The following is a 13,883-nucleotide window of genomic DNA, read 5'->3' as shown; positions in this document are numbered from 1 at the left end:
TGAAAGTAGGCTATAGCTTTATTCATATCCATCAGGTTCAAAAACCCAATGCATTATTCAATGCACAGGTACATATGTTTAAGAATTACATCAGCACCAAATAAAGAATGATGAACCAGGGTTCTATACTTGTACTATTACAAATGGTAAAGAAAGAGGTGATAGACATTCTGGTTCCTCAACAAGGTGAAGCGGAATGGCCCTATTGTGCTCTCGTGGATGCAGAAGGCACACACGACTTTCGTCCAACCCCTTGTGATGGCCGGCTGCCAATCATGTAATTTGAGAGTTAATCTTGAGTAAACTGCTTTAGGATCCACTGCAAAGGAAAGAAGATTCAGACATTGTCATCTAACACAACTCATTACAGACAGTAAAAAGAAGGCTACAGGGTTATTACTTACCATCCTGTAGTTCACTGTTGTCTTGCATAAAGTGTAAACAAATAATTCGATTGACATCTTTTGACCCATTTTAATAACAATCTTTATCAGTTTCCTCCCTTTATGCTGGTTCATGAATATCACATTGCCCCATACGCAGAAAGGGTCGAAGTGTGGATCTTTGGCAATGACATGTGTACCTAAAAGCACCAACTTAATATTAGAAGCTAAACAACAATTGCAAAATGATGTAGCACAACACTCCCTCCATCCCATTATATAAGATTTTATTACATGTATATCTAGACATCATCAGAACATTAAGGTAACACTCTTCCTGGTTGCTATGTAGCCTGGGATTGCATATTTAGTCATTAAGTCAAATGCATGTTGCTATGTAGCCTCAGATATATTAAATATGGCCCTAGTTCACCTACTGATAAATGGGTTATAGATATATTCAGTGAAATGTACGATTCGACGATTAATCCCTTATCAGGCCCCAGGCTATATGGTACCAGCTACCGAGATCCTAAACAGTGAGTACATATAAGCAATGCGATGAAACTAACCTCGATGGAAAACAACACTGTTCTCAATATTGTCATGTATGAGTACATATAAAGGCATGTTAAGCACAACAGGCTAAACATCAACCAAATGTATCCATGGTAGACAACATAATCTACAAATGATAGCTTTAGTGTGCAGGCTTAAGCACGCTAGTTTAAGCAAAACAAGAAGTGGAAAGGTGTGTTAACTGCATCAGGCATAACATTTAAAAACAAGCAAATAGTCATTCAAACTGGTATTGTGTAGGTCTAAAGTACACTAGTTATTGTTAAAAAATGAAAATGCATGTTAACTGCAATATCCTTAACAACAACCAAATATCGTAATTCATAGTGGTATTGTTGAAACTGTTGTTGGTGAAATTGAACTGCACGGCAAATAGTTGCACATATAGAGCATCACATTGTGAAGAACCGAAATAACAAGGCATAAGGCCATCTCTAGCCGATCCTTTAAAAGTTAAAGGACTAAAACCCTTAGTGGATATATATATACGCCAGCAATTTTTGGTCGTTTCTAGTCGATCCCCTAAACTTAATGTTGTAAACTTCAATTTGATAAAGTTCAAAGTAGGTTCAACCGAAATTAGCATGCATTCAAACATAAAATATAGATAGTTTTGCATAACCGAACATAAAACATAAATTTAAACTAAGCTAAACTACTTTCGATCGAAGTAGAGGTCGAGCCAATCCTTCCTTGTCAGGTACGGTGTGCCACGAGCCGGGTCCGGGCTGGTGCCGTCGTCGGGGTTGTTAGGGAACACTAGTGCAGAATCGGGCTATAGCACCGGTTCGTAAGGGCCTTTAGTGCCGGTTTTGTAACCGACACTAAAGGGTGGGGACTAAAGATCCCCCTTTAGTACCGGTTCTACGCGAACCACCGCTAAAGGGCCACCACGTGGCACGAGCTAGCACCGGGGGGCGGGGAGCACTTTAGTACCGGTTGGTAACACCAACCGGTACTAAAATGTTTGCGGGGGGGTTTTGGATTCATGATTTATTTTTCTTTAATTTTGTGTTTTCCATTTAATTCTTTTTCATTTGCTGGTATTTTACGATACTACGTATTGTACACGTTATGCATATATATAAAGAGAATTTCTCGTAGAACCGATCATATATATATATATATATATATATATATATATATATATATATATATATAGGGTGGGTCTATTCTAATAGCACCCCTTAAGACCTTATTCTAATAACACTTTTCTTATTCTGATAACACCTGCCCGAAGACAAAAAACCAAGAAACGAACTGCATGCAGCGATCAAAAAAGAAACCGGCCCACCCCCACCGTACCTTCTTCCCCACCCACCCCCACCCATCCCAGCTTTCTTCCACATAGGCGCCATTGGCGACCGCCCCCCGAGCACCTCCCCCCACCCACCTTCTACCGCGGAGCGGCCTCGTGGGTTCTTCCCCAATCACCACCGCATCCTCGCGCCGGCCCGTGGGCAGCCGGATCCAGTCCACCGTGACGCCTCGCCGCTGGATCGGCGATGGCACCGCCGCTCGCCGCTCGGCCACACGTCGCCCCCTGGCCGGCCTTCTTCCAGAGGCCCGACGACGTGCCGCCACAACAAGCCCTCCCCGCCACCTCCCTCCCCGTCTTCCTCAGCTGGACGTCGCCATGGCGGGCGATGCTCTGCTCTCCGCCCGCAGCCCCACCCCATCCCCACCAGTTCGAGCCTCTCTTCTGCAGTTCGTGTCATCCCGCGGATCAGGATTGAGCCCCGCATCAACTACGGCCATCTGGTCGTGCGGTGGTGCCGGCGACGAATGCATCGAGGAGGCCCAGATCCACCACTGCCAGCTCACTTCAAGCTCCCCTCTATTTCCATCCCCTACCTCCTACATCGCCGGCTAAATCCAGGGCGGCCACCTTCCGGCGAGCACCCGAGGCACCCTAGCGTGACCTGATCCGGAGACTTCGGCCTCCTTGCTGCACTAGCGCCGGATTGCCGGTCAGGCTCCATCGGGCCTAGGGGAAAAGGAGGTCGGCGAGCTCGAGCCACTGCCGCCGGTGAGATCCGTGGCGGCCGATCCGCGGGAGGTCGCTAGGCACGACGACGACGTTGCCCTCCCTTGCCCTTTTGACTTCCAACCGAATTGAGGTCGGCGTGGCCTCGCTGCGGCTGTGGCCTCCGCAACCTCCCGGCGGTGCGGACGGCTCATGCATGCAGTGCGCTAGCTTTGCATGTTCAGTGCGGGTGCGCAGTTCCGGCACCAATTTTTTATATACTCTTTTTAGTTGGCTGGATGTATGTATTTGTGATGTTCTATATTTTCTGAAGAGAGGTTCACTCTTCGAGAAGGAGAAAAAATGTGTGATTCGAATGTTTAAGTGTATGTCTGAAGTTCACTATAGTATCTAGTGAAGTTTTATATTTTCTAAAGAGAGGTTCGCTCTTTGAGAAGGTGAGAAAAGTACAGAAAAATCCCAGCATGCAGTTCTCTTCACTGAGTAAATAGAAAAAAAAACATCTCCAAAAGAAGCTAGCTTCCTAGGTCACACCTCAGTTCCTGCGGTTTTCATTCTGAGAGAAAACCGCTTGCCTAGAATACACGCCTAACAAAAGTATGAAAAAAGACAACAAAAACTCATGAGGTTCACCTTTGGTAGTATTGCGGTTCACTTTCGGAAGTGTTGCGGTCGACTATCATTCATAAAAATGTTAAAAAAAATACAACAAAAACTCGTCTGAGAAAAATTACGTCCGACAAAAAGAAATTATGCAGCTCGCTTGCCCGTTCGATGCAGTGCGATTTTCATTCTGAAGCACTGCGGTCGGCCGTGTGATGTTGTTCATCGCGTAAGTGCAAAAAAATTGTTACGGAAGCGAAAAAAGTAATCCGGTTTACTTCTTGGTAGTGTTGTGGTTCATTTACACCCGATGTGAAGTGCACTCTACTTTCTCGTCCTTGAGCAAATTACGTTTGAATAAAAGAAACCATGCAGTTCTCTTACCCGTCTGATGCAGTGCAGTTTTTCTGTCCTATGCAGTGCGGTTTTCAGTCGGATGAAGTACCCACGTCGATTTGGGTGTCGCAAAAAACAGAGTGTCCGCATTTCGGTAAATTCGAAATTCCGACCAGCGGTTGGTAAAAATTTCACGAAAAACGACCGCTGCCGCTCGTCGTTCGCCGCACGATATTCAAAATTAACTTAAAACCGTAAGGAATCTCAAAAACAATTCAACATATGAAAGTTGTGCCTCGTCCATAGCTTTTCAATGGTATATTACACGCCTCATTTCGACAAACGGTTAGAAAACTGGAGCGGAAACATTACAAAAAATTTGAATTTTTTTGAAAAACAGAATTCCGCGATTTAGTAAATTTGAAACTGCTCTAAAACTGTAACGAATTAGAGAAAATAATATGTATGTAAAAGATGCGCCTCGACGATATCTATCCAATGGTGTATCATTTGCCTCATTCCGACGTGCGGTTTAAAAAAACACGAAAAAAACGCTCGCTGCCACTCTTTATGGGCCGCACCGTTTTTGAAACTGCTCTTAAACCGCGGGGAATCTCGAAAAGTGTTCAACATGGCGAAGTTGCGCCTAGTCCGAAGCTTTCCAACAGTATATTACATGCCTCGTTCCGATAAACGGTTAAAAATTAGAGCGAAAACAGTACCGAAAAAACACCACGCGCAGTTTTTTCCGACGCGAAGTTCACTAGTCTCTGTAATGCAGTGCTCTTGCTAAAGAAAGTGCAGTGCCCTCGCGTTGAGCATGCAGTGCGGAAGTGTTATTAGAATAAATATTCTGATAATATTATCATCGAATGTCTCACAACCACCATTATTCACACATACACCTGTATGTGTGTGTATATATATATATACAATTAGGTATATACACAATTTCTCCTACATGTTGCCTTGGTGCCTTCAGAGCACGATGACAATTGGGAGTGGTTCATGGGGGCGGTAGCGGGTAATGGTATTTTCCTTTGGGATCTATGACCTGGTCGAGCAAAAATCCCGCTATTTCCTCTTGAAGTGCTCGTATGCGCTCCGTTGGTAGGAGCTGCTCCCGCACGTCTTTGAACTGTTAAGAAGGAGATCAATATGCATGTGTATTAGTTGTGTGACTAGATATCGATAATTATATAAAAATTGTGAATAGTGTTCTGTCAAACGTAGTATACACACACTTTAGTCCCCGGCGCCTGCTTCAGGGCCTTTACGAGAATAGAATTTAATCAGATAATAATTAATCAAACATGATAATTAATTAATCGTATTGAAACAAGAATTAAAGAGATGGTAGCTAGCTTGTACTACTTAATTACTTACCTTGGGTCGATACCAAAATAGCTTTTCTCGCCATTTGCCTGGAGTCACCTTGATGAACTTTGCCCAAGCCCTGCCCACCGGCAAAGAAAATGAATAAATGGGTTATTAAATAGTTGATATTAGGAAATGACGAACTAAATAGGCCGAGATATAGTTAATAATGATTGAAATTACATGTCGACTATCCCCTTCAAGATGGTGAAGTCACTTTCTTTTTTAAGTAGTGAGTCCAGTACTTCAACTGTTCCTTCTTCAACTTTAATGATTAACAAGATCCAGTGGTAACTGCATGCGCACACGTTTGCATGTCTTAATTAAGCGCATGTGCATAACACTAATCAACATCTAGCTAGCTAGTAAGCAAAAACAGAATTTGTAGTACAAGACAGTGTGACTCATAGGAAGTTGTAAGGAAGTAGTATATCTTCATTGGTATTGAGGCGCTTCAAGAACTCTAGCATTTTATTCTCTACATCTGCTTTACACCAATCCAATTTCCATGTGTGTTCATTAATGGTATTTGGTTCAATGAACCCAATGCCATAGCGTCCAGCGTTTTTCATTTCATACATCTTCATCCTGCATAATACCATAGAAAAGAATATAGTGAGGATAATTACAGGTAATGATCGATCAATGAGCACTACAGCTAGCTTGAGACTTCAATTGCAGAAAGAAATCACTTACAGACAATAGCAACTGACGAGAGATTTGTCGAGTGCTTCTTGATTGAATAACTGAAATAGTTCTGAATACTCAACGGACAGAGCCAGCTTATGGAAGTAATGCTCTTCCTTGACGTTCACCATGAGGGACTCTCGATTGGAACTCTTGGTAATTTTCATGTACCAATCATGAAATTCATACATTCTCGTTGGGGGGTTCTTGACATCCTCAGGATCGACCAAAGGTTGGCCGCAGACATATTTCCTTTTTATGACCTCCTCTCTAAGCGGAGACATGGGCTTGATCTCGATGAGTTGTCCAACATTGATACCGAGCATTTCAGCCTGCCTTCTATGCTCGTCGGTTATTACCAGCTGACCGGCGCCGGTACTCTCATGTGTTGGTACAACAAGCGGGGGGATCGATTGTGTCGCCTGTTCTCCTAGCCGGGGAACGGTTTTCCCGCATTTTTTGCCAGCTGCTTGGCTCGAGCTCGAGCTCGACTCCTTCCGTAGTCGTGCTCGATGTGCCTTCCTGATTTGGCGCTCATAGTCTGAGTCAACAGGCTTGGGAGCTGGTGCTCTAGCCATACGAATAAAGTGGTCAACGACTTTCTCACGCACTTTCTCCTTTGGCGGCGGTGGCGGTTTCGGTCCAAAATGGGCGTCCACTTGGGCCATCACTATGGCTGTGTTTTACTCCTCGGTCATGTCGTAAGGCCTCTGAGGAAGAGGAGTGAGGCTTGGACCATATTTATATCGCTTGCCTCCGCCTGTACCTCCTGTACTACCTCGACTTGTACCGCTACGCACCATAGTTGTGGCGGCTCTCTTCCCCGATTGCTGAGGCGGCGGAGACGGCTAACGTGGCTGACTTGGAACAGGAGGAGTGGCCTGACGCTGTGCCGGACTTGAAGCAGGAGGAGTGCCCTGACGTGGTGTCGGACTTGAAGCAGGAGGAGTGGTCTGACACTGTGCCGGACTTGAAGAAGGAGGAGTGGTCTGACGCTGTGCCGGACTTGAAGCAGGAGGAGTCGCCTGACACTCTGCCAGACTTGGAGGAGGAGGAGTGGCCTGACGCGTTGGTGGACTTGGAGGAGCGGGAGTCTGCTGACGCGGTGGCCGATCCGCGGGAGGTCGCTAGGCACGACGACGACGTTCCCCTCCCTCGCCCTTTTGACTTCCAACCGAATTGAGGTCGGCGTGGCCTCGCTGCGGCTGTGGCCTCCGCAACCTCCCGGCGGTGCGGACGGCTCATGCATGAAGTGCGCTAGCTGTGCATGTTCAGTGCGGGTGCGCAGTTCCGGCACCAATTTTTTTGTATACTCTTTTTAGTTGGCTGGATGTATGTATTTGTGATGTTCTATATTTTCTGAAGAGAGGTTCACTCTTCGAGAAGGAGAAAAAATGTGTGATTCGAATGTTTAAGTGTATGTCTGAAGTTCACTATAGTATCTAGTGAAGTTTTATATTTTCTGAAGAGAGGTTCGCTCTTTGAGAAGGTGAGAAAAGTACAGAAAAATCCCAGCATGCAGTTCTCTTCACTGAGAAAATAGAAAAAAAAAAACATCTCCAAAAGAAGCTAGCTTCTTATTAGATGAAGTTCACACCTTAGTTCCTGCGGTCCATTTGCCTAGAATACACGCCTAACAAAAGTATGAAAAAAGACAACAAAAACTCATGAGGTTCACTTTTGGTAGTATTGCGGTTCACTTTCGGAAGTGTTGTGGTCGACTCTCGTTCATGAAAATGTTAAAAAAATACAACAAAAACTCGTCTGAGAAAAATTACGTCCGACCAAAAGAAATTATGCAGCTCGCTTGCCCGTTCGATGCAGTGTGATTTTCATTCTGAAGCAGTGCGGTCGGCCGTGTGATGTTGTTCATCGCGTAAGTGCAAAAAAATTGTTACGGAAGCGAAAAAGTAATGCGGTTTACTTCTTGGTAGTGTTGTGCTTCATTTACACCCGATGTGAAGTGCACTCTACTTTCTCGTCCTTGAGCAAATTACGTTTGAATAAGAGAAACCATGCACTTCTCTTACCCGTCTGATGCAGTGCGGTTTTTCTGTCCTATGCAGTGCGGTTTTCAGTCGGATGAAGTACCCACGTCGATTTGGGTGTCGCGAAAAACAGAGTGTCCGCATTTCGGTAAATTCGAAATTCCGACCAGCGGTTTGTAAAAATTTCACGAAAAACGACCGCTGCCACTCGTCGTTCGCCGCACGATTTTCAAAATTAACTTAAAACCGTAAGGAATCTCAAAAACATTTCAACATATGAAAGTTGTGCCTCGTCCATAGCTTTTCAATGGTATATTAGACACCTCATTTCGACAAACGGTTAGAAAACTAGAGCGGAAACATTACAAAAAATTTGAATTTTTTTGTAAAACAGAATTCCGCGATTTAGTAAATTTGAAACTGCTCTTAAACCGTAACGAATTAGAGAAAATAATAGATATGTAAAAGATGCGCCTCAACGATATCTATCTAACGGTGTATCATTTGCCTCATTCTGACGAGCGGTTTAAAAAAACGCGAAAAAACGCTCGCTGCCACTCTTTATGGGCCGCACCTTTTTGAAACTGCTCTTAAACCGCGGGGAATCTTGAAAAGTGTTCAACATGGAGAAGTTGCGCCTAGTCCGAAGCTTTCCAATAGTATATTACATGCCTCGTTCCGATAAACAGTTTAAAAATTAGAGCGAAACCAGTACCGAAAAAACACCACGCGCAGTTTTTTCCGACGCGAAGTTCACTAGTCTCTGTAATGCAGTGCTCTTGCTAAAGAAAGTGCAGTGCCCTCGCGTTGAGCATGCAGTGCGGAAGTGTTATCAGAATAACTATTCTGATAATATTATCATCGAATGTCTCATAACCACCATTATTCACACATACACATGTATGTATATATATATACAATTAGGTATACACACAATTTCTCCTACATGTTGCCTTGGTGCCTTCAGAGCACGATGACAATTGGGAGTGGTTCATGGGGGCGGTAGCGGGTAGTGGTATTCTCCTTTGGGATCTATGACCTGGTCGAGCAAAAATCCCGCTATTTCCTCTTGAAGTGCTCGTATGCGCTCCGTCGGTAGGAGCTGCTCCCGCACGTCTTTGAACTGTTAAGAAGGAGATCAATATGCATGTGTATTAGTTGTGTGAGTAGATATAGATAATTATGTAAAAATTGTGAATAGTGTTCTGTCAAACGTAGTATACACACACTTTAGTCCCCGGCGCCTGCTTCAGGGCCTTTACGAGAATAGAATTTAATCAGATAATAATTAATCAAACATGATAATTAATTAATCGTATTGAAACAAGAATTAAAGAGATGGTAGCTAGCTTGTACTACTTAATTACTTACCTTGGGTCGATACCAAAACAGCTTTTCTCACCATTTGCCTGGAGTCACCTTGATGAACTTTGCCCCAGCCCTGCCCACCGGCAAAGAAAATGAAGAAATGGGTTATTAAATAGTTGATATTAGGAAATGACGAACTAAATAGGCCGAGATATAGTTAATAATGATTGAAATTACATGTCGACTATCCCCTTCAAGATGGTGAAGTCACTTTCTTTTTTAAGTAGTGAGTCCAGTACTTCAACTGTTCCTTCTTCAACTTTAATGATTAACAAGATCCAGTGGTAACTGCATGCGCACACGTTTGCATGTCTTAATTAAGCGGGCATGTGCATAACACTAATCAACATCTAGCTAGCTAGTAAGCAAAAACAGAATTTGTAGTACAAGACAGTGTGACTCATAGGAAGTTGTAAGGAAGTAGTATATCTACATTGGTATTGAGGCGCTTCAAGAACTCTAGCATTTTATTCTCTACATCTGCTTTATACCAATCCAATTTCCATGTGTGTTCATTAATGGTATTTGGGTCAATGAACCCAATGCCATAGCGTCCAGCGTTTTTCATTTCATACATCTTCATCCTGCATAATACCACAGAAAAGAATATAGTGAGGATAATTACAGGTAATGATCGATCAATGAGCACTACAGCTAGCTTGAGACTTCAATTGCAGAAAGAAATCACTTACCACTAGTAGAAAACGGGGCAAAGGTCACAGGGCAGTTTTCACATTAGCCCCGGTTCAGTCACGAACCGGGACCCATGGGGGCATTCGTCCCGGTTCGTGAGCCCAGGGGGCCGGCCGGGGCCTCGTGGGCATTGGTCCCGGTTCGTATGGAATCATTTGTCCCGGTTCGAGCCACGAACCGGGACTAATGGTCGTTGCTCCTGGCCCACAACCATTTGTCCCGGTTCTTGGCATGAACCGGGACAGAAGGCCCGGATTTAGTACCAGTTCATGCCACGAACCGGGACCAATGAGGTGCCTATATATACCCCATCGCCACGGCAGAGCACTCCACAGTGCTCTGTTTTTCTCTGGCCGGTGAGGGGAGGGCTTTGTGGTGCTGTAGCTCACCTCCTATGCACATGAGGTGTTCGATGAAATGCCCGAGCCACACTAGTTAATCTTTCTCCTCTCGAAACTCGACCTCCGAGCTCCATTTTCCTCGAGATTTGTCTAGGTTTAGCGGCCCGTCACATCCCATTCCCGTCTTCACCGCCGTCGACCGCCCGCGTCGATCTCATCGCCGGCAACACCGTGGTGAGCCTCTTGTTCTTATCTTCTTTTTGAAAGAAAAAAATTCTTACTTTAGATAGATACTTGTCTAATTTTCTTACTATTTTATTCCTTCTTATTACATAGTCCGATGGTTTTGGTATCCGCCCCCGTCAGTCCTCGTCCTGTCTATGATTCGGATGTGGTATATATTATCTTTTTATAACTATTTGATTCATTTATTGTTTATGACAAATATACCGACCAGCGTGACATAGATTTTATTTATCTAGGAGGTGGTTGAACCGGAAATTCTAACCGACCCTATTGTCGAGAGGTTAAATTTAGTTGAAGAACAAAACAATTACTTGAAGGAAAAAATAAAAAAAATTGAGGAGGAGAAGATGATATTGGAGTTGCATGTTGCGGATGTCGTCGATGATCACAAGATCAAGATGGATGCAATGCGCTTGAAGATTAGAAAGATTAGAAAATATGCCATTCATACCGAGGCTTGGTATCATTATGCTGTTGGATCAATTGTTACCTTGGTTGCGATTATGATCGCATTTGTTTTCGCATTGAAATGTTTTACATAGTTTCAATGTATGGTTTAATTAATTAGATGCTCTGGAGAGCTATATATATGTTGTTAGATGAGAACTATGTATGTACTTTGGTTCTAATGTGATGATGAACTTCTATTAATTTGGTCACTTAATTATCTATTCATGATGTTCTGTAATGGTTTTTGACACACTTAATTATACATAATGCACGCAGATGAACCGGCAATGGATGTACGGTGACAGACACACCTCCGAGTACATTAAGGGCGTGCATGATTTTCTTGAAGTGGCTGAGGCAAACAAGCAGAATGGTTTTATGTGTTGTCCATGCCCTACATGTGGGAATACGAAGTCTTACTCTGACCGGAAAATCCTTCATGCCCACCTGCTTTACAAGGGTTTCATGCCACACTATAATGTTTGGACGAGGCACGGAGAAATGGGGGTTATGATGGAAGACGGCGAAGAAGAAGAGGACGATGACAACTATGTGCCCCCTGAATACGGTGATGCTGCAACGGGGGAAGCTGCTGAAGATCAAGAGGAACCAGACGATGTGCCCAATGATGCTGCAAGGGGGGAAGCTGCTGAAGATGAAGAGGAACCAGTGCCCGATGATGATGATCTCCGCCGGGTCATTGTCGATGCAAGGACGCAATGCGAAAGTCAAAAGGAGAAGCTGAAGTTCGATCGCATGTTAGAGGATCACAAAAAAGGGATGTACCCCAATTGCGAAGATGGCAACACAAAGCTCGGTACCGTACTGGAATTGCTGCAGTGGAAGGCAGAGAATGCTGTGCCTGACAAAGGATTTGAGAATCTATTGAAAATATTGAAGAAGAAGCTTCCAAAGGATAACGAATTGCCCGACAGTACATACGCAACAAAGAAGGTCGTATGCCCTCTAGGATTGGAGGTGCAGAAGATACATGCATGCCCTAATGACTGCATCCTCTACCGCGGTGCGTACAAGGATCTGAACGCATGCCCGGTATGCGGTGCATTGCGGTATAAGATCAGACGAGATGACCCTGGTGATGTTGACGGCGAGCCCCCCAGGAAGAGGGTTCCTGCGAAGGTGATGTGGTATGCTCCTATAATACCACTGTTGAAACGTCTGTTCAGAAACGAAGAGGATGCCAAGTTGATGCGATGGCATAGTGAGGACCGTAAGAAAGACGGGAAGTTGAGAGCACCCGCTGACGGGTCGCAGTGGAGAAAAATCGAGAGAAAGTACTGGGCTGAGTTTGCAGCTGACCCAAGGAACGTATGGTTTGGTTTAAGCGCGGATGGCATTAATCCTTTCGGGGAGCAGAGCAGCAATCACAGCACCTGGCCCGTGACTCTATGTATGTATAACCTTCCTCCTTGGATGTGCATGAAGCGGAAGTTCATTATGATGCCAGTTCTCATCCAAGGCCCTAAGCAACCCGGCAACGACATTGATGTGTACCTAAGGCCATTAGTTGAAGAACTTTTACAGCTGTGGACTCGAAACGGTGTATGTACGTGGGATGAGCACAAAGAGGAGGAATTTAACCTGCACGCGTTGCTGTTTGTAACCATCAACGATTGGCCAGCTCTCAGTAACCTTTCAAGACAGACAAACAAGGGATACCACGCATGCACGCACTGTTTAGATGACACTGAAAGTATATACCTGGACAAAAGCAGGAAGAATGTGTACCTGGGCCATCGTCGATTTCTTCCGACCAACCATCAATGTCGAAAGAAAGGCAAGCATTTCAAAGGCGAGGCAGATCACCGGAAGAAGCCCGCCATGCGTACCGGTGATCACGTACTTGCTATGGTCAATGATTTACACGTAATCTTTGGAAAGGGTCCCGGCGGACTAGCTGTTCCGAATGACGTTGAGGGACACGCACCCATGTGGAAGAAGAAATCTATATTTTGGGACCTACCCTACTGGAAAGAGCTAGAGGTCTGCTCTTCAATCGACGTGATGCACGTGACGAAGAACCTTTGCGTGAACCTGCTAGGCTTCTTGGGCGTGTATGGGAAGACAAAAGATACACCTGAGGCACGGGAGGACCTGCAACGTTTGCACGAAAAAGACGGCATGCCTCCAAAGCAGTATGAAGGTCCTGCCAGCTACGCTCTTACGAAAGAAGAGAAAGAAATCTTCTTTGAATGCCTGCTCAGTATGAAGGTCCCGACTGGCTTCTCGTCGAATATAAAGGGAATAATAAATATGCCAGAGAAAAAGTTCCAGAACCTAAAGTCTCATGACTGCCACGTGATTATGACGCAACTGCTTCCGGTTGCATTGAGGGGGCTTCTACCGAAAAACGTCCGATTAGCCATTGTGAAGCTACGTGCATTCCTCAATGCAATCTCTCAGAAGGTGATCGATCCAGAAATCATACCAAGGCTAAGGAGTGATGTGGCGCAATGTCTTGTCAGTTTCGAGCTGGTGTTCCCACCATCCTTCTTCAATATCATGACGCACGTCCTAGTTCATCTAGTCGACGAGATTGTCATTCTGGGGCCCGTATTTCTACACAATATGTTCCCCTTTGAGAGGTTCATGGGAGTCCTAAAGAAATATGTCTGTAACCGCGCTAGGCCAGAAGGAAGCATCTCCATGGGCCATCAAACAGAGGATGTCATTGGATTTTGTGTTGACTTCATTCCTGGCCTTGAGAAGATAGGTCTCCCTAAATCGCGGTATGAGGGGAGACTGACTGGAAAAGGCACGCTTGGAGGGGGGAACTCAATAATATGCAGGGACGGATATTCTTGGTCTGAAGCACACTACACAG

The sequence above is a fragment of the Aegilops tauschii genome, chromosome 4, assembly GCF_002575655.3.
Source record: "Aegilops tauschii subsp. strangulata cultivar AL8/78 chromosome 4, Aet v6.0, whole genome shotgun sequence".
NCBI classification, from domain to species: Eukaryota; Viridiplantae; Streptophyta; class Magnoliopsida; order Poales; family Poaceae; genus Aegilops; species Aegilops tauschii.
This window is presented reverse-complemented; position numbering follows the sequence as displayed.